Here is a 20,477-nt window from a genome sequence, read left to right as displayed (position 1 = left end):
AAAGAGGAAAAAAAAATAAAGATATTTCCTTTTTTTTTTTAGAAGGTTCCTCTGCATTAATGGACGTTCTTCCTACTGCAATAGGCTAAAAACAACCAACCAACCAACCAATACAACTCCTTAGGCTTTATACTTGGTGCACTTTTTTTCACATGCTTTATAGAAACTTTGCAGACCTCATAACTGACCCACTGGTTCTGAGACCAGCAGCAACAGTAGACCTAATGAATTGGTGATTCCACAGGTGGTGCTCTTTAATCCCTTTTTAACCAGCCGCCACGGGCGATTCTGATTCAAATTAAAGGGAGAGGACCCTGGCTGGAGACGTTTACACCACTGGAAGCGCGAACATGCTTTGCAAACTTCCGCGTGATCCACTGGAGGGCGGGGCTGGCCGCGGCGGCTGCGTAGCCGGGCGGCACTAGGACCGCGGCGGCGCCGGCCTCGCAGGGGCCTTGGTTCCCCCTTCAGGGCGGAGCCCAGCTGTTCCGGGAGCCCCGGCCTGGCCACTGGACCCGCCCCTGGAGGCGGGCCGAGTTGATTAAAAACTCTGGCACCCGGGAGGCCGGCGCGTCTCTTCTCTCGCCCCGGCTGGGGTCTGTGCTGGTCGGTAAGTGTGGGACCGCGCAGCCCGCTGTCCCTCGCTCACCTTCTCGCGTCCCTGGCCGGGCAGGGGGCACCGGGAGCTCAGGTGCCCGCGGGCAGACACAGGGCGCGCGCCCGTCCGCCGGGCGCTTTTGTTCAGAGGCCGTGACGGAGCCGCGCGGGCTGAGGGTGCTGGGGCGGCTCCCGGTGGGGAGGTTCCCCGTCGGCTCGCGCGCCCCGCGGGCCGCCGCCCGGGCCCGGCCGCCCGCCCCGCCCGACCCGCCGACCGGCTCGCGGTGCCCGAGCGGCTGGGGCCAGGCTTGCCTCGCGGGAGCCCGAGGGCGCCGCCTCGCCGTTGGAGGTCGCCGGCAGCCCCCGCGGGGACGCACTTGGTCCAGCTACTACGGGGAGGCTGGATAGGTGGGGAGGTGTAAGAGCAGCTTCTGGTTTCACTTACTTTCTGTCGCTGGGGTGGGGGGGGGGAAAAAAAATCTTTGTTTTGCGCTTCGTCTGTATTGGCCGTTCCCTTCCGCCCCACCCCCATGATTGGGCTCTTCCTCCCGAAACAAACGCCCCACTTGAACTCCAAGTGGCCCGCGAACGCGCCGGTGCCAGGGATGTTTTCGTTCCTCGGCAATAGTTCGCTCCGACCTGGAGGCATTTTTCGGAGCACGGGTGCCCCCCGGGTTTAGCGGGAGGCGTTCTCGAGGGACGCGGCCGCCCTCGGCACAAGCCCCGAGGGTCCCGGGTGCAGCCGCCAGCTTTCGGGGAATTGCTTCAAGTGGAAACAGTTTAGTGGTGATACTTGTCTTCACGGTAAAGGGCACAGGCGATGCTGCAGGAGCTTACAGTGCATTTCAATGGGCCGGGTTGCAGACCTTAATGTTAGCTGTAAGTTCACATCTGTAGTATTACAATGCACGAGAGTTTAGGTTTCGGTTACTGACGTGTTTTTTTGTGTTGTTTTTTTTTTTCCCCCCCTGTACTGTTGGGTTCTTTCACTAATCTAATAAAATTGTTAAGGTAAGGAACTTTTTTTTTTTTTAACTAAATTCGAGGATATATTTTTATTGACTTTACAGAGAGGGAGACATCGATGTGTATGTATCATCCTTTGGTTGCCTCGCATACCCCAACCGGGAATGGAACCCGTAACCTAGGAAGGTGCCTTGACCAGGAATGAACCCAGAACCTCTGGTGTAATGGAGGACGCACCAGCTAACTGAGCCACCCGGCCAAAGGACTTTTGTTTGGGAATGAAAGGACAGTAGTAGACCTGGCGGAAGGGTACATGAATTCTAACTTGAGTAGTGAACGGCAATTTAGGCCAGACCTAGTGTTTTGTGTGTGTGTTGTGTGTGTGTGTGTGTGTGTGTTAAATATATTTTATTGATTTTTTACAGAGAGGAAGGGAGAGGAATAGGGAGTTAGAAACATCGATGGGAGAGAAACATCGATTAGCTGCCTCCTGCACACCCCCTACTGGGGATGTGCCCGCAATCAAGGTACATGCCCTTGACCGGAATCCTACCATGGACCCTTCAGTCCGTAGGCTGACGCTCTATCCACTGAGCCAAACCGGTTTCGGCTGTGAGTGTGTTTTTAAAAAATACATTTTCATTGATTTTTTCGGAGAGGGAGGGACATTCAGAAACATCAGTGATGAGAATCAATGATCGGTTGTCCTGATCCTGTTTCATGGGTCTATGCTCAACCATTGAGCCACAACCTGTGGGGCCTTGACCTAGTGTTTTTCTTTGCACACTTGAAAAATTCAAGAAAATTAGTATGCTTTTCTTGCAACTTTTAAGTAACAGCTTTGCCCAGCAGTGTCATCAAGTGAACAGATTGGCATGTATTTTTATTGTAAATGTAATGTAAGTAAAGGTGATATATAAATTTTATAATAAGTAATTATATAGTAGTTTCTTGATGTCCCAGGATCAAAGAAGTAAACATTGTGGAGGGACACTGACATGTTTGGAGAGAAATGGGAACACATACTATAATGAAAGAGCTACATTTAGAGGTAAGTATGCCACTTTTAGGTAGCCTAATATATCTGCTATGGAACAAAATTATTAATTAAATGAATCTGCATTGGCTAAAAATTAAACTACAGTACACAATGGATTTGATGACAAAGCTTAGAAATAATGTGATTAGCTTAGCATGGACGGTGAGTACCGTAATTCATCTTGGCAAGATAATGGAAGAGATTTTTTTTTCAACATATATTTTTATTGATTTCTGAGAGGAAAAGAGAGAGAGAGGGAGAGGAGAGAGCGAGAGATAGAAACATCAATGATAATACAAGAATCATTGATCCGGCTGCCTCCTGCATACCTCCCACTGGGGATCCAGCCTGCAACCCAGGTATGTGCCTTGACCTCCTGGTTCATAAGTCCATGTCCAGCCTCTTGTTCAAATTTTTCTTTTTTTCTTCATCTTAAAGAAGACCCTTCAACAGTTCATGTAATACTGCTTGGTGGTGATAAAACTAGGTTAGCTTTTCCTTGTTTGTGAAGCTCCTTATCTGACTTGAAATTCTAAATGATAGCTTTGCTGGGTATAGTAATCTTGCTTCTAGGTCCTTGCTGTTCATCTCTGAATAGTTCTTGCCACTCCCCTCTGGCCTGCAAAGTTTTTGTTGAGAAATCAGCTGGCAGTCATATGGGCGCTCAATTGTAGGTAACTAAGCTCCCTTGCTATTTTTTTAAAAAAATGTATTTTTATTGATTTCAAAGAGGAAAGGAGAGGGAGAAAGAGCACATCAATGATGAGAGAGAATCATTGATTGGCTGCCTCCTGCATGCCCCCTCCTGGCGATCAAGCCCGAAACCCAGGTATGTGCCCCTTAACCGGAATCAAACCTGGGACCCTTCATTCCGAAGGCTGATGCTATCCGAAGGCTTCATTCCGAAGGCTGAGCCAATCTGGCCAGGTCTCCTCCTTGCTGTTTTAAGATTCTTTCTTTGTATTAAACCTTTGGCATTTTAATTTTGATGTGCTGCTCTGTTTCTTATTTGGTTGCTTTTATTATTTCTGGCACATGGTGTTGAACACCAGCACAACTTTGGGTGAACCATTCTGTGAGAGACCAACCAATAAAGCCAGAGTGGTCACCTCCTGGGCTTTCATCTTATAAAATGCAAGAGGGATGATTAAGACCACAGTGTTTGCAATCACAGCTTCAGATCTTGGCTCTACTACTTTTACTCTCAGTACAACCTTGGGGAGATATTTAACTGCTTTGTCTCAGTTATCTGATCTGTAAAATGAGGATAACTGTAGTAACTACCTCTTGGATTGCTGTGTCAGGACCTGTTCCAAATGCACTGTGTTATAACACAGCTCCTGACACATGGTAATGGCTTAATAAATTTTAGCTGTTGCCATTTTAGAGGAAATACATTTTATGACCTAAGACAGTATACTAGATATTATACAAAATTCAGGTAACTAATTCCAGCTCTACATGAACTTAATCGGCTTTGTATGGAGTTTTCACTATAGATCCTATTGTAGGTTCTGTTCTTATAAGGAAGTACCAGACACAACTCTTAGTTTTTACCTGTAGGCTTTTTTTGAAATCATGAATGCCTCCATTAAATTCTCCACGAAGGGCAAATTTGCTCCAAAATTTTACTTTTCTATATTTTCTGTATTACTTCCCTGAAGTGCTGAAAGCTCCCACCTCAAGTTATTATGGTCTTGGACACAATAGTAACAAATATTTAGAGATTTGATCTAACCTATTGTTTTAAAAGCCTTTTATAAAGGTGAATTTCAAATCTTTGTCTATCTAGGTTTTTTCTAGACCCCTCATCCCCCACTGGAGGCATACTGTGTGAAAGAGACATAAAAAACATTCAATGTGAGCTAGAGATAATAATTTACCAACCCTGTTTATAGAAATGCAAGTTAAAATTTACTTTGTGCCTGGCCTATGTGGCTCAGTGGTTGTCATGGGTTTGATTTCTGGTCAGGGCACATCTTCAGGGTGCTGGCTTGATCCCCAGTGGCAGGTGTGCAGGAGGCACCCAATAAAGGATTCTCATTGATGTTTCTATCCCTCTCTTCTTCCTCTCTCAGAAATGAATAAAACACATTAAAAAAGTTTTAAAACATTTACTTTGCAATAAGCCTTGTAAAGAAAGAAGTAATTATGTGGACCTTGACGAATTCTAAATGTTTTGTTGGGAGGTAGCTATGCAACTATTTATTCTTAATATCCTAAGAGTGCTTGTAAATTGAAAAGCAAGTGAGACATTTGTTAATAGTTAATAATGATTGCAGAGATTTAATGAGTCACTATGGTTCTCAAATTACAAGACTTTATTTGCAAATAAAGTTTTTTACTTGTGGTTAAAGTTGCAAACTGTTATAAGGAATTATTGTACTCTTATAAAGTTTAAGAGATAGAAACCATCAGTAGATTACTGTGTTTTTTTAAGCCCCAAAAGAAAATTTATTGGGTCACATAATTAAAGGTTATGTAATTTGACCTCCAGGTATGGCTTGATCCTGCATCTCTGAATTGTGCTTGGCTTCAGCATTGACTTCATTCTCAGGTACAATTCCCTTCAATGTGTGGTCCCAGTATCTCTAGGCATTTATCTGTCAATGAGTGTCCAAACCTATAGAAAAATTTTATAAGTTTATTTGAGCCTAACTGAGGACATGCATGGAAGCAAGACCTCAACAGACTAAGAAAATGCTCTGGAGAATGTTAATTATGCATTTGTTTTTATGCATTTGTAATCAACAAAGGAAAAGGGATTTACATGAAATTAATTGGCTGTTGATTACAGAGGCTGGAGAAAGCAATGGGGTGGAAATCACTGGATAAAAAGTAAAATGGAGAGACAGGATATTAACATTTTACAATAAATAGGCATGGTATACTGGCAATAAGATCTTGTGCTCCCTTCAGGTTGTACCTCAGGTAGGGGACTGGCAAAATTACTCTGGCATTTCAAAGGTGTGTTGCCCTAGGTGTACAAGAACAATGGACAGGGGCTTGCTTAAGGGAAAGGTACACCTTTTACTGAGTAAGTCTTAGGCCTGGGGTAACTACCCACCATGGCCTGCCCAGTTAGAAATTTTTTTCGTTTTTAAATTTAACTTTATTGTTGAAAGTACTCTGTCCTCTTTCTCCCCCCATGGACCCCTTTCCCTTCCACTCCCCCCCCCCCCCCCCCCCCCCCCGCCCCAAACTATTGTCTGTCCATGGGCTATCCATATAGTGGTTAGGAATTTATGCTGATCACCCTGTGAGGTTATGTTGGTCACTGAGCTTGTTAGGTTTAACTACCTGCTTTTGTTCACATACCCAACAGTTTCAACTTGCACTGATCATGCCCGTTGTCTGCTTGCTCCACCAAAAATTCAAATTCCATTGGCTCTCATTGGGTCATGTGTATGTATTGCTAGTAACAGGAAAATGCTGTGTATGTATTTTTGTTTTTGTAAAGTAGCTTAGAGGTAATTCATATACCACATTCATATTATTCAATTAACCCATTTACAGTGTACAGGTTTTAAGTATATTCACATATGAGTATCATACAGATGAAATCATGTGGTCTTTTGTTCTCTGATCTAGAACAGTATTTTCAAGGTTTATCCCATGTTGACACATATGTACATTCCTTTTATTGCTAAATAATGCTATATTGTGTAGATAATGCCAAATTTTGTTCTTATCCTTTCATGTTAATAGACATTGTGTTGTTTCTACATTTTGGCTACTATGAGTAATGCTGCTGTGAGTATTAAAGTACAAGTGTTAGTATAGACCAGCAGTTCTCAACCCCTTTGGGGGTCAAACGAGACCCTTTCACAGGGGTCGCCTAAGACATCCTGCATATCAGATATTTACATTACGATTCATAACAGTAGCAAAATTACAGTTATGAAGTAGCAACGAAAATAATTTTATGGTTAGGGGTCACCAGAACGTGAACTGTATTAAAGGGGCGCGGCATTAAGAAGGTTGAGAACCACTGGTATAGACATTTTTGGGCCTTGGGTATGTATACCTAGGAGTGAAATTGCTCTGTCACATGGTAACATTTGAAAGTTTTCATTTTCAAATAAATAAAATTTATATATGTGGAGAGCAGCTACAGCGTTTGTACAGGATCAAGCCTTGGACTAACGAGAGGGCAAGGTCTCTTGTGGGAAAGCCACATACAAGTCCCAGCTTGGAGGGCAAAGCCCTCCCAGCACAATTATAACCAAAGGCTATGGTTGTATGTAAGGTTGACCTTATAGTCCGACCTTGTAGTCCGACCTAGGTAGCTGAGGGCTGTGGGCTGTGGGAGGTATAGCAAGTGCTGCCAAAACAAAGCTTGATAAAGAGTTCAGAGAATTGCAGTAATAGGAAAGAAGCAGATTTGAAACTGGAAAGAACATTGTAAATACCTTGACCACTGCCTTGTTTTGGTTTGTGTGATCTGACTATAAAATAATTTGGCTTACAGGCGGGGGTGGGGGGTGGGGGATGGGGGGTCAGGGGGGTGGTAACTGTGTCCTTATCCAGGCACAGTGATCCACTTGGCTCCAACTATATTCTCTTGTTTTCTTTAATCCTTCACTACCCCTCCTCAGGTTCACCATTGGCCATGCTGGATGAGGTTTGATATAAACGTTTTTTAGTTTTTATTATTAAATCTTCCCCTGAGGATAATTTTTCCATTTGACCTTTTGAGAAACTGCCAGACTGTTATTCAAAGGAGGTGAGCCACTTATATTCTCAGTATCAAAGCATGAGTTCCATCCAGTTTGCCCACATCCATATCAACACTTGTGTTTTTAATTATAGCCATCATAGTGAGCAAGAAGTGGTACCCTATTGTGGGTTTTTATTGTATTTCCCTGATGATTAATGACAATCATCTTATTAGCTATTTGTGTATCTTGTTTTGGAGAAAGGGGCTATCCAAAACCTTTATAGACTTTATGTTCTTTAAAATATGTTTTTATTGATTTCAGAGGGAAAGGAGAGGGAGAAATAGAAACATCAATGATGAGAATCATTTATTGGCTGCCTCCTGCATGCCCCTACTGAGGATCGAGCCCAAAACCTGGGCATATGCCCTGACCTTGAATCAAACTGTGACCTTATTTTATGGGTCCACGGATATGACCTCCTGGTTCATGGTTTGAAGAGCCACACCTGTGAGACAAAACTTTTATGGACTTAAAATTTGAGTTGTCATTGTGTTGTTGAATTGTAAGAATTTGTGTATTCTGAATTCTAGTTTCTTACTGGTGACCATAAATGTGAAGGTTGTTTTTTTTTAATATTTTATTGATTTTTTTACAGAGAGGAAGAGAGGGATAGAGAGTTAGAAACATCAATGAGAGAGAAACATCAATCAGCTGCCTCCTGCACACCCCCCTACTGGGGATGTGCCCGCAACCAAGGTACATGCCCTTGACCGGAATCGAACCCGGGACCTTTCAGTCCGAGGTTGACGCTCTATCCACTGAGTCAAACCGGTTTTGGCAAATGTGAAGTTTTTATTTGGTTTCTATTCCATTGATTAATATCTCTTCTATGTCAGAACCACATGGTCTTATTTACTGTAGTTTTGTATTATTAAAATTTAGCCCAAAAATTTGAAGATCTGATTGGCTTTATTGAACGATCCCCTCTAGTAAATACAGAGGTACTGCAGGAAGTAGTAGAAAATAAAGTATTACATGTCAACATAATTGAAAAATTAAATAAAAATAAGTGGAAATGGAAGGGTTTTATAAGAAACTGGTTGGGGCAAGAAAAAAAAAATTCCTTATTGACAGTAATACATAAGTCCCCCTCTTTACTCCAGTGATCCCCTCTCCCCTCTCTCCCCCCTAGTTGGGGCAAGAAAATTAATTAAAGAAGGAAGGATTGTTTCAGACAAGGTCACCTGACTTTGATATTTTCAGATAGATTATCTCACTAATTTGTGATTACTTCCCCCTGGGCCTGAAACTGCAATTAAGACTTGATTTGCTGTCTTGGGGGCAAGTGGCTTAACATTTAGCCTTTTGATTCTTTTTGACAATACTAATCAGACAGCAAAGATATAATATAGACCCAACAGGAAAGAAAAAATATGCACAGGCAAATTCCATAGAGGTGTAAGGTGTCTGCTTCCATCTTTTTGCCGCATGAGAATTGCATGGGCATACTTTTCCTGCAGCTGCAAACTGCAGGGGCACATGGACTCAAGAAGAAAACTCTTCAGGATTCCAAAGAACATTTGTTTATGTAGGTTACAACAATATTCACTACATTAGAAACGAAAACGGAGGAAATTTAAAAAATGTTTAAAAGTACAATAAAACTTTACATGTTTATTATATAAATATTTTCCAAAGATAATAGAGAAAAGAGTAGCATTGTTTTGTATTTTTGCAAATCTCTTTAATGCCACATGTAGTTTTGGTTTAAAGTAATTGAAAGGTGTTTACTGAGTGATAGAAAAATCATCTCAGGTAGGTGACTGCTTCATTATGGTCCTAAAGATTCACTGCCACACTATTCTTACCAGCTTTCACCTTTTTTTTCCTACATGACCATGTCATTGGACAAAGTATGTTGTGGCTAGTGTGACTTAGAGCATGTGATCAGTCAGTTTCACAGAGTGATTGCCATCCCTTCTCACCCAGCAAAACTTGCATAGTTCCCCTGTTTGTTAGGGAAGGAAGACAATAGACCCGGGAGAGAGTCTCAACCATTAATCTAATTTACCCAAGGTTGTTGCCACCATCCTCAACATAACTGCTGGCCAATGGGAGATCTTAATCCAAGGACACTTAGAAACTTTCAGCAGATGCTGACTTTGGGAGTGAATGTCCTTGGGGTTTGTGTCTTTGGGAGAATCCCTGAATACCTTATCCTATTAGTCATGATTTTCTGTGGTTCCTGATTAAGGGACAGCAGAACACCCTTGTATGTATTAACTAGGCAATAATTATGGCTCTGAATTTAACTGATTGCTGGATCTGTCATCCCTTACTTGATCCTGCTGACAAGAAAGTATATTCTGTCCAATAGGTCTCTTCTGGTACTTGAGGTCCTCTTGCATCATTAATCTCAATGTTCAGTTTTATGAAGTCTGGCTATTTACCCATCCCCATAAAATAACTGTATTGTGGTTCTTGCTACCCTCTCAACAGAACCTGGACAACTGGAATGTGATTTATAATGAGGGGTTAACTAACAGGGAATAACGGTTCTATCAGATTTCTCTTCAGTGGCATTTCAGCCTGTTATATGGGACATGGTCACTTTTATGGAAATAATCTTTCTATGTCAGGAGGCACAAAATTAGCTCATTTTAGTAAGTGATACTTAATATTCCTAATACAGTTTGTACCCGAACAGAATACTGCATCCTTATATAGCTTATACTTGGCTGCTAAACATGAATCCTTTACTTGCAGTTGTCAGATTTTTAGATGTTTGAGACCATAATGGATCTTTTTTTTTTTTTTTTTTGTACTAGGCAGAACTCCAAGGAAGGTTAACTGACTCCATGTGTATTCTCTTATCTTTAATTCCCACTTTAGGAAATAACACAACAAGAAAATTGACCCTTGAACAACATGGGTTTAAATGGTGAAGATCCATTTATACAAGGATTTACTTTTCAACAAATACAGTAGTATAACTTTGTAAGAATACAATATATCATACATGTGACATTCAAAGTGTGTTGTTATTAGTAAGGCATTTCAGTCAACAGTAGACTAGTTAAAGTTGTGGAGTAAAAAGTTACACTTGGATTTTCAGTTGTACGGGTGGAGGGTGGGGAAGGAGCCAGTGCTGCAAACCCCTGTGTTGTTTTCATGGGTTACCTAAAGTGGAAACTTTCTTGCAGAATGGTAGTTGCATTGCTCTGCTAGCCAGTCATGGATATAATGATTTGGATACCTGGATTACTTAATCAGGAAAAAGAGGAGTTTACTTTCCACTCCTGTTTTTCATGTGGCTCTTACTGGTGAACCTGGGCATGGTATATGGGACATATTTAGCTAGCAGGGAGTCTGGTTGTGGGCTGACCCAAGAAAGGCCTGGTCTTCCTGTTCAGAGTCGAAGTCTAGTCACTCAGCCTGGTGTTGCCTAGGAGAAAGTACGAAATTAGAGTATTTGATTGAGTGGCCTGAGAGTCTGAAGAGAGTAGATGGATACATGCAAGATGGGAGACTAGAGGTAGGCAAACGGCTTCACCATGGTGCTCTGATGACCTTTGCCTTCCCATGGGCTGCGTGGTTCAACTCTGTCTGACCCACACGTTGGCAGGGGACCCTGCAAGTCCTCCCAGAACAAATGTTGATACGCAGCCCTGTGAGAAGTAGCCACAGTGTTGTTTCTTGTGCCTACTTTGAGTTGAGCACAGGATTTTACCACCCTTACCCTGGGGCGTGTAGTTGCAATGCTATACAATGGCTACAGATGGCTCCTGCAGAGCCTGTGTTCTCATGAGCCCCTCAGTATGACCTTCTAGGACTGGAACACTGCTACTGGTTTTCCTGTTTGAGTAAGTAGTAAATGTCATGTGAATCCCTTTGGTCTTTCTCCTTTCTATGTGGCAGTATGGAGAACCACCAGCTTTACAGCGGTGATTGTAGGACTTCTTGCCCTGCTGAGCATGGTGATACTGCTTAGGGAAGACTGCTTAACTTCATTTATTGTGACAATTAAATGTGATCATGTATTTAGAGCATTCAGGAAAATTCTTTGCATATAGTAAATTCTCAAATGTTAGCTATTAGTATTAATGAAGTTGTTTTATAAATAATAGTGTTGTATTATAAATATTGTAAAATTTAGAATACTGTAGTCTTTAGTCTTCAAAGCCTATTTCAAGGACTGGTAACCTAACTTCTCTGATGATTGAGGATACAAAAACCCAGAGCTACAACAGGTTCAGTAAATCACAATACTTTTGGAATTCCTGAAAAGTGGCTCTTACACTTAGAATGTTGGTGTTTGTGGTTTTAGTAAACTTTTTTTATTAGAGGTTTTCCCAATGCAAATCAGTTTTTCAATGAAATGCTGGTTTTCCTTAATTTAAGCATATCAGTAGGCACTCTCCAAATAAACTTTGGCTTGTGGAAGTGTTAGACATAATGGAAAATTTCAATTAAAAATGCCCAAACAGTCCAGCCTGCATGACTCAGTAGTGGTTGAGCATTGACCTATAAATCAGGAGGTCACGTTATGATTCTTGGTCAGGGCGTATTTGCTGGGGTTGCTGGCTGGTCCCCCAATGTGGGGTGTGCAGGAGCCAATCAGTGATTCTCCTTCATAATTGATGTTTCTATCTTTCCCTCTTTCTCTTTGAAATAGATAAAAAAAAATTTTTTAAATGCCAAAACAGATTTTCTGTGGCTTTTCAGTTGAGAAGTCTTATGTCATGTGTATATGTGTGTGTGTATACATATGTTTTTTAAAGAAGGTATTGAAATACACATGAAATCACGATTGGCATAGACACATCTATAAATTAAAATAAGGACTTATCTTAAATTTGGTTTTGAGTCACTACAGATGTTTATTCATTCAATAAATATTCATTGAAGCTTGCTAGATAGTGTATAAATATCCATCTTTGTGTTACCCCAATTCAGTCTCTCTCTTTTTTTTAAAATACACTTTTTTTATTTTTTACAGAGAGGAAGGGAGAGGGATAGAGAGCCAGAAACATCGATGAGAGAAACATCGATCAGCTGCCTCCCGCACATCTCCCACTGGGGATGTGCTCACAACCAATGTACATGCTCCTGACCAGAATCGAACCTGGGACCCTTAACCTTTTGCACTCGAATGTCGAGACTCGACACGGTTAGCATTAGAAAAAAGGAATCAAGAAAAAAGCAAGCGAGTGCAAAGGGTTAAGTCCACAGGCCAACGCTCTATCCACGGATATAAAGTATTTTAAAGTGAAAAAATGTATTTCACATACATTTTTTGTTGTTGTTAATCCTCGCCCGAGGATATTTTTCCTTTTTTTTTTTTTTTAAGGAGAGTGGAAGAGAGAGGGAAAGACTGAGAGAAAGAAACATTGATGTGAGAGAAACATATCAATTGGTTGCCTCCTGCACAATCCCCAACCAGGGTCCTGTCCCAGGGCCAGGGAGGAGCCTGCAACCAAGATACTTAACCTTGACTGGAATCAAGCCTGGAACTTTTGTGGTCTGCAGTCCCTGACACTTGATCCACTGAGCCAAATCTAGGGCATAAGTCTCTTATTTATTTATTCAAATTCTTTCTTTAAAGTATTACATGAATCTTTTTCCCCCATTGACCTCTCCCAGCCGCTCCCACCCCCAGCACATGCCCTCACCCCCTACTCTCTATGTCAGTGATGGGCAACCTTTTGAGCTTGGTGTGTCAGACTTCGCCAAAAAACTGAGCGTAACTCGGGTAGTGTGTCACTTTGAGGAAAAAACTAACTCCAAGACTCTAGTCGCAAATGTTTCATCCTCAGGAGCAGCAAATGTTTCATCCTCAGCATGCGGCCGCGTGTCATCAGAAATGGCTATGCGTGTCAGTGCTGACACGCGTGTCAGGTTCGCCATCACTGGTCTATGTCCATTGGTTATGCTCATATACATGCCTACAAGCCCTTTGGTTGATCTCTTACCCCCTTAACCCCCCGCCCCCCCTCAACCTTCCCTCAAAGGTTGGACAGTATGTTCGATGCTTTTATTCATTACACAAATGAATGAGATAATGTGATACTTATTTTGCTCTGACTGGCTTATTTCACTTAGCATAATGCTCTCTATTTCCATCCATGCTGTTGCAAATGGTAAGAATTCCTTCTTTTTACAGCAGTGTAATATTTCGTTGTGTAGATGTACCACAGTTTTCTAATCCACACATCTGCTGATGGGCACTCAGGTTGTTTCCAAATCTTAGCTATGATAAATTGTGCTGCTGTGAACATAGGGGTGCATACTAGGTGTATTGGTTAATGTGGATTTTGTAATAAAAGAAAACATGATAATTTCAAGAGAAACATCAAAAGTGCTTTATTTAAAGTAATGTCCATTGCTCGCTACACATTTCCCCCATCTTTCAGATAATTTATGGATAGCATCCCAAAAAACTTTTCTTGTTTTGCTGCAAACCATTCAGAGACCAAATTTTCCACTTCTTTGTACGTTTTGAAGTGCTGCTCAGAAAGTGCGTGTGCCATCAATTGTAACAAGCAGTAATCGGAAGGAGCAAGGTCTGCTGAATACAGAAGGTGTGTTAATACTGCCCAGGCAAGATCTTTTAATGTGTCTTTAACTGGTTTTGAAGTGTGATGGTGCATCATCATGAAGCAAAATTACTTTGCTGTGTCTTCTGGCACATTCTGGTCACGATCAAAGCATGGTTTAAATTGATTATTGTTGGTAGCGATTAGTATTAACGGTTTCACATGGTTTTAGAAGCTCATAATATACCACACCTTCCTGATGCCACCAAATGCAACACAGAGCATTGTCTTCTTTCCAAAGTGATTTGGTCTTGCAGTTGATGTTGATGGTTAACCTGGATCAACCCATGATTTTGTGCGTTTGGGATTCTCAAGATAAATCCACTTTTTTTTTTTTTTTTAAAATGCTACTGAAGTAATTTCTATGGAAACTACTGACTCATAGTCTTTCTTTTCTTTTCTTTTTTTTTAAATATTTTTTTAAATATATTTTATTGATTTCTTACAGAGAGGAAGAGAGAGGGATAGAGAGTTAGAAACATCGAGGAGAGAGAAACATCGATCAGCTGCCTCTTGCACACTCCCCACCGGGGATGTGCCCACAACCAAGGTACATGCCCTTAACCGGAATCGAACCTGGGACCCTTGAGTCCGCAGGCCGATGCTCTATCCACTGAGCCAAACCGGTTTTGGCGATAAATCCACTTTTCATCGCCAGTCACAATTTGATGCAAAAAAGACTTTCTTTTTGTGCTGTTGAAGCGACATTTTACTGATGAATTTTCGGTTTTCCATTTGTTTTTCATTCAGTTGATGTGGTACACACTTTCCTTTATTATTTTTAAAAATATATTTTTATTGATTTCAGAGAGGAAAGGAGAGGGAGAGAGACAAACATTAATGATGAGAATGATGAGAGAGAATCATTGATTGGCTGCCTCCTGTACATCCCACACTGGGAATCGAGCCCACAACCCAGGCATGTGCCCTTGACTGTAATCGAACCTAGGACCCTTACCAGCTATGGCCCATTCTCCTTTCTTTAAAATCTTTCCCATTGCTTGTAGGTGATTGGAAATTGTTGGCTGAGCAACTTTTAATCTTTCTGCAAGTTGTTTTGAGTTGGACATGCATCTTCATCCAATAATGCTTATAATTGGTCTTCAAACTTTTTTCGTTGATCTCGACATTCTTTTACATTGAAATCATCACCTTTAAAGGTTTAAACCAGCATTCACAAGTATCTTGAGATGGAGCATATATTCACCATAAGCTTCCCATATAATTTTTTCTTCAAAATAAAGTAATGAATTAAAACTCACCGCAAATGCTTTTTTTGTCACGAAATTGGACATTTTTAAGCATAAAGTATCTAAGATGCTAATACCTTCAGAAAATTGGACATAATGAAGTTTTGAAGTTTGTTGCCAATACAACAAAATAGCATACATATCAGTTCTATTGAAAAATCCACATTAGTAATGGGTACACCTAGTATATCCTGTTTTCTTGGGAATATATTCCGAGAAGTAGGATTATTGGAGCAAATGGGACATCTGCATGTATTAGATTTTAGTAGATTTAGGTCTTCATTTATAGCAGCTATTCACTTTTTTCCCTGCTTCACAAATTAATTTGTATTTTGGAGTTCCCACTTTGGTATTCACAACTTCTAAAGACAATATGTATATATGTTTGTGCGTGTGTGTGTGTGTGTGTGTGTGTGTGTGTGTGTGTGCCCGCGCACGCATGTATGTATATCTTTATGGGTTTTAGGAAGGGAGAGGGAGAGAGAAACATCAATGATGAAAGAGAATCATTGTTTGGCTGTTTCCTGCAGGGGATTGAGGCCCCAACCCAGGCATGTTCCCTGACTGGGAATTGAACTGTGACCTCCTAGTTTATATATTTGATGCTCAGTCTCTAAACCACACCAGCTAGATTCACAACTTCGAGTTTGGCTTTTAGTGACTAGCTTTATTGCCAGTTTTCTCATAGGAAGTAACAGTAATAATATACAAGTTTGAAATCCTGAAACTGTCAGACCTAAAGATAGACTTTGTCTATTTCAAGCATGTGGGATTTTAAAAATATATATATATGTATTTTACTGATTTTTTTACAGAGAGGAAGGGAGAGTGATAGAGAGCCAGAAACATCTATGAGAGAGAAACATTGACCTGCTGCCTCCTGCACACTCCCCCCCCACCCCCCGGATGTGCCCGTAACCATTGTACAAACCCTTGACCGGAATCAAACCTGGGACCCTTCAGTCCGCAGACCGACGCTCTATCCACTGAACAAAACTGGCTTCGGCCAGGATTTTTTAAAGTGAAAAATTTAAAGACCTTTTTATGACACAAAGGATATAACCATGAATTCTCAGAATAGGAATATGTGAATTATGCCTCTGAATTTGCAAGAAACACTTGCCTCCCAGGGAGGGATGCCACATCTAATCAGCATTAACATACTAATATTACCTATTCTGTTAATTTTAAACCTTACCGTCAGAAAGTTGGGGTTAGTAGTGCCAAACTTTTTAATATTTTAAAAAATTTTTGCAATAAACATGAATATTTCAAGAAAAACAATTTTAAGTATAATGTTACATGCAATAAATATTAATATTTCAAGAAAAACAATTATAATAATATTACATCACAAATAGAGCCAAATTTGTACAAACAGTATCTAGGATTATCATTTAGGGTTCACTAATTTACCTATAGCTAAGTCAAAGCAAGGATGTTCCCAGGAGAATTCCCTGCAACCGAATATAAGATTCCAGTGTTTTGATGTTTTGGTGGCACCTGTTTCCATTTCTGGGTTGCTGGCTGACCCTTTTACCAGTTGACAAGAGTTCTTGAACTATTGGATCTAGCCCACAGTAACTACTAGAGAGGATAGAGCCTTAAACCTACATGCCACCAATAGGTCACTGACTTACAATTCACTGTATTGTTTTATTTTTACCGTTGTGTTTTTTTTTAATAAGAACATTTATTTATAAAATCACAGGTAGAAAAAGTAATTCCTAGAATAAATGGGATTAGGAAATAAGTTATAGAGGCAAAGGAAGGTCACTTGGAGCTTGGGAATGGGGAAGTTAATGGTACCACAGGTAGTGGCGTGAGGGGAGTGGAGAGAAGAAAAGGGAAAGGTGAATTTAGGAGTGTATAATGTGTTTAAAAGTATTTTTCTTGATTTTTTTTTCTGCCAATTTGTTGAAAGGGGGGAATGGAAGTCTTAGACTCTGAATTACTACTCCCTTGTTTATATTTTTTGCTTCTTATATTTTAATGCTGTTAGGTGCATATTTGTTTATAATTGCGATATTTTCTGGGTGGCTTGACCCTTGTATGGTTATAAAATGTCTCTTAATCTCTAATAACATTTTTTTATTACCATTTTATCTGATAATTAAGTCATTCTCCCCATTTACTTTCAACCTACTTGTATCTTTGGATCTAAAGTCTGTCTATTGGAGACAGCATATTGTTGAGCTTTTTATTTTTAAACTAGAGGCCCGGTGCATGGAAATTCATGCACTGGAGGGGGCAGTCCGGGAGCCCTCAGTGGTGGGAGGCGACCCGGCAATCAGGGGAAAGCTATACCCCATCAAACCTCTGGTGCTGCCACTGCTGGCAGCACGAGCCTCAGCCAGCCCTGGTTACCTGAGCCTTGGGCGGCCCTGGGTGGCTGGGCAGCTGCCATCTGGGGCTTGCCTGCATCTCGGGCCGGCCCTGGGGGCTGAGGGGACTGAGGGACTCCAGAGGCAGACGTGGGGAGCAGCTGGGCCCGCCTGGGGGCTGAGGGGGCTGGGCACCACCATCTTTGAGGGCTTCGCCATCTTTGAGGGCATGATGGTCAATTAGCATAGTCCCTCCTTATTGGCTGTGGGAACCGCCATCTTTGAGGGTGGGCAGTCAATTAGCATATTCCTTCCTATTGGCTGTGGGCGCTGCCATTTTTGTGATGGCGTGAGGGTCAATTAGCATGTTCCCCCCTTTATTACATGGGATTTTTAAATGGAGAGAGATAGGAACATTAAAGATGAGAATCATTGATTGGCTGCCTTCTGCACACCCCCCTACTGGGATTTGAGCCTGCAACCCCAACATGTGCCCTTGCCTGGATTCGAACTCGGGACCCTTCAGTCCTCAGGTCAACACACTATCCACTGAGCAAAACCAGCTAGGGATAAAATTATTTCCAATGTAAATAAAATTTTAATATAATGAGGTAGAATTACTGGGCAATGTTGAGTTGTTTTTTGTTTTTTTTAAGCATTTTTATTGCTATCATGAAGGGAGAGGAAGAAAGAGATAGAAACATCAATGATTAAAGCCATTGACTGGCTGCCTCCTGCACACCTCTTACTGGGGATCCAACCCACAACCTGGGCATGTTCCCTTAACTGGAATTGAACCTGGGACATTGTGTCCACAGGCCAACGCTGTACCCATTGAGCCAAACCGGTTAGGGCCAATGTTGAGTTTGATCTTTATGTTCATGAAGTAAAATTAGTCTGCTGGCTTAAGTGATTTCATTTTTGTTTTCTCAGAAAACTTGGGCTGCTCCTGTGTAGAGGAGATTCATATGTTCAGTCTAGCTGGAGTTTTTCAGGTGAGTGCCACTGTTGTAACAGCTGAGGGTTTGATAAAGGATGCAGGCAAGGTGGAGATTTTCTGGCAAAATGATTTCTTTTTTCCAAGAGAAATTAAAACAATAGACTGGAAATCTATCTCTGATGAAGTCTATTTTTTGCATTTCCATGTAAACGGTATAAGAGTAAGTACATTGTATTCAAAAGTACAGACTGCAATAAAAAAAGTCAGAAAACAGAACTTCCCTCTAATTTCAGGGATCCTTTTGCAGGCCTTAAGTGTCTTCTGTCTCCTCAAGGAGAGAGAAGGGGTAAAATATGCCAAATTATTCATAAGGGTCATTTCTCTTCATACCCATATGATCTGTATTAGTCTGCTCTAACAAAATAACCACAACCTGGATGGCTCAGTTCTAGAGCCTTGATGCATAAAATCAGGTGTTTGGTTTCTCCTGAGGTTTCTCTCCTTGGCTTGTGGATAGTCACCTTCCCTATGTGACCTCATGTCAACTTTCCTTTATCTGCATACACTTAGTGTTTTCTCTTATAAGGACACTGGCCCTGTTGGGTTAGGGACTTACCCTAACAATCTCACTTAACATTAAAGACTATCCTAAACGCCCTATCTCCAACTGCAATCACAATGGGGTTTAGGCCTTCAGTCATGTATCTAGGGGTACACGCAATTCAATTCATTACAGACTACCCCCAAATTCAGAGATGGGAGAATTTATTAGGTATCAATAACTTTTAGAAGTGTTGCTTTTAATTTTGAATTAAACTTCTACCTGGTCGATCAGTTATCTTATTAAGGACCTTATCTAGGAGAACACATGTAAGGAATACATAGATTTTTCTCCTTATATTTTGTTCAGACCATGAATCTTATTTTTCTTGAGTTTAGTGAATAAACTATAACCTATTCTGTCATCTGATCTTGTTCCAATTCACATCTATACATATAAAAGTTTGTCTTTGTTATTATCTTTTTTTTTGCATTTCCATGTAAATTTTAGAATCAGCTTATAAATTTCCACCAAAATCTGAGGATTTTACTTGGATTGCATTGAATCCTATTAATAAAAGCTTATGTGGTTGAGATGCCCTCACGCCAAAATGAGCCATCACCAGGAGGCTGTGTGCACAGTGGGGTGTGCTTGGGTGGGTGGGGCTGGTTGTGTACAGGTGGGCAGGGGCTTGATACTGAGTGTGTGGTGTAGAGGTGGTTCCCACTTCTCTACATTGTAGGCTCTGGCCTACCTCTTTGGTGCAATCCATTGAAGAGCCCCAGATGGGTGGCCGATTGATCACGGGGCTCCTGCACTGTGGGAGGGCCCAGGCCAGGCTGGGAGGCCCCTCCCCCCCCTCCCCGTGCATTAATTTCATGCACCAGGCCTCTAGTTTATAGGTAAATTATGAGATAATTAATCTCCCTAGTTGTCTTCAAATGTTTGAATATGGCTTATCCTTACACTTAATACTTTGTTATTTTTGTCAGATCTGCATAAAATATATTTTTTAGTGTGCCTGGGAATTGTAGTAATTAGTTTGTACACTGTGATATGAAAAAGGTTAAAATCACTGGTCTAGAGGTTAAAATCAAGTTCTTTGCATCTATTGAAGTGATCCATTTTTTAAAAAATTATTGTAATTACTTTGGTTAATATTTAAATGGCAAATCTTGTGTTCCTAAAACCCGATTTAATCATAATGTGTTATTCTTTCACATGTTACCCCATATGGTTAGCTAACATTTTTTAAAAAAAATATGTTTTATTGATTTTTTTACAGAGAGGAAGGGAGAGGGATAGAGAGCTAGAAACATCGATGAGAGAGAAACATCGACCAGCTGCCTCCTGCACACCCCCCACCGGGGATGTGCCTGCAACCAATGCACATGCCCTTGACCGGAATCGAACCTGGGACCCAAGAGTCCGCAGACCGACGCTCTATCCACTGAGCCAAACCGGTTTCGGCGGTTAGCTAACATTTTGCTTAGGATTTTTACAGTTGTCTTTTTGATGGAGATTGGCTTGTTAATTTTCCTTTTCAGCTTTTGGTATGCCAGA

The 20,477-nt window shown here is 41.1% G+C and overlaps 1 protein-coding gene across 3 annotated transcripts in view; it reads left to right on the top strand.

Annotated features, from left to right (window-relative positions):
- Positions 1-499: 499 nt before the first annotated feature.
- RESF1 (retroelement silencing factor 1) overlaps positions 500-20,477 on the top strand; it is a 34,735-nt gene continuing 14,757 nt past the window's right edge. Inside the window, exons 1-4 of one of the 3 annotated variants that reach the window (XM_028144136.2) lie at positions 500-610; positions 2,527-2,614; positions 5,100-5,159; positions 18,367-18,428. The gene's annotated coding sequence lies outside the window, so the exon portion shown is untranslated. The remainder of the gene's footprint in view (positions 611-2,526; positions 2,615-5,099; positions 5,160-18,366; positions 18,429-20,477) is intronic. The other 2 variants (XM_008140533.3, XM_054719175.1) reach the window with 2 other exon arrangements.

This window comes from Eptesicus fuscus, chromosome 7 (genome assembly GCF_027574615.1).
Source record: "Eptesicus fuscus isolate TK198812 chromosome 7, DD_ASM_mEF_20220401, whole genome shotgun sequence".
In the NCBI taxonomy this organism is placed as follows: Eukaryota; Metazoa; Chordata; class Mammalia; order Chiroptera; family Vespertilionidae; genus Eptesicus; species Eptesicus fuscus.
The sequence above is the reverse complement of the archived record's forward strand: the minus strand, read 5'-3'. Positions and strand labels throughout refer to the sequence as shown.